This window comes from Nyctereutes procyonoides, unplaced genomic scaffold, assembly GCF_905146905.1.
Source record: "Nyctereutes procyonoides isolate TBG_1078 unplaced genomic scaffold, NYPRO_anot_genome, whole genome shotgun sequence".
Taxonomy (NCBI): domain Eukaryota; kingdom Metazoa; phylum Chordata; class Mammalia; order Carnivora; family Canidae; genus Nyctereutes; species Nyctereutes procyonoides.
This window is the reverse complement of record NW_026575133.1, coordinates 26,613,929-26,615,373: the sequence shown is the minus strand read 5'-3', so window position 1 is coordinate 26,615,373 and position 1,445 is coordinate 26,613,929.

Below are 1,445 nucleotides of genomic sequence, written 5' to 3'. Positions count from 1 at the left end.
AAACCTATCTTTCCATGGCAAGACATTTTTTTGACTTCTACCTCAGTATTTTTAATGGCAGCAGGCTATTGTTTCCATGGGTGTAACACATCTAACCATTCCACTATCATTAGCATTAATTTCTAGTTTTTTGCCTTAAGACAAATGCTAAAGTGAAAAATCCTTTTGGTAAATCTGTGCAGACAATGAAAGCCACTTCTTGGTGCTACATTCAAGGGCACGTCTCCTTGTTGATGTTCTGAGGCCTCACCACTCATGAGGGGGTGCCCTGTTCCCCATCCCAGGGGTCAGAGTAACCCAGAGAAACCCAATTTGGATGTGCCCTGTGTCCTGACTCTTCTGCTTTATTCAGGACATCACAAAAGTCACTGTCAAAAGGAAGACAATTTAAGCGAAATCCGAGAACTTTTCCCAAATCTGTTTGCCATAAAGTTGGAAAGTAAACATTTTCCATTATTTATTAGCACCACATTTGCAGAAGCAATTTCCCTTTCGGTCTCCCAGTCTGGCAGCATTACGGTTTGCCGTGGGAAAGGAGGACTTGGAACTTTGCAGAAGAATGATCTTTTAGTAACTAAAATGAGACGTACGCTCGAGGCAGAGCCGACCCAGAACACAGTTAACAGCCATTATTTCTTTCTATTGTATTTTTATTTTACACTCCCCAGGCTCTTTTTTCGCCTCCTTAAGATACGGATTCACAAAACAGTACATTTAAATCTTTTTATTGAAGCAGTTATTGTTACCGCTCCACTTTGTCTGGAATTTTAAAACCTATATCCCTAGGGTCTGAATGTTTGGGGATGAGATTTCCGTTTTTGTGTTTTGATCCTTCTCCAGAAAAGCCCAATTACAACATGTAATTAAGCATTTCCAGACTTCTAAGTAAGCTGAAAGAATCCGGTCTTCTTTTTTCTCAATAGTTGCAGGAGACAGAATAGAATCCTAAAGGGATACAGGCCACATTTTAAAATCCCCCTGAAAACAGACGACTGCCTTGGGTTTTGGAAGAGATACATCACTTACCAGCAACGGCTCCCACGGAATCCAGAATGCACTTGTTAGCCGGCAGATCCTCATTCGGACGCAGTTCTGTAACTAAGACACTCGAAGGGCACCAAGTGCTGGAAGCTCTGGAAGGTTAGGCCGACTCAGGCTGAGCAGTCTCTTCAAACAAGATCAGTCCTTACGCGACAGGTGCCTTTGGGGGACTTTCTAAGACTCCGTGTTGTACTCGACTGACACCCCATACACACTCCTTGAAACCAACAGAAACATCTTAGTAAGTTGTGTTCACAGATTTCCCCCGAAACCAGCCTTACCCAAACTCCGGGTGCTGGTGCGTTTTCGTGACCATTACACTGTAGTAAGTCTCCGGAGAGTGGCCGGAATGACTACACCGAGACGAGGCCTTTCTGGGCACGCAAACATGAAAAACAACGATA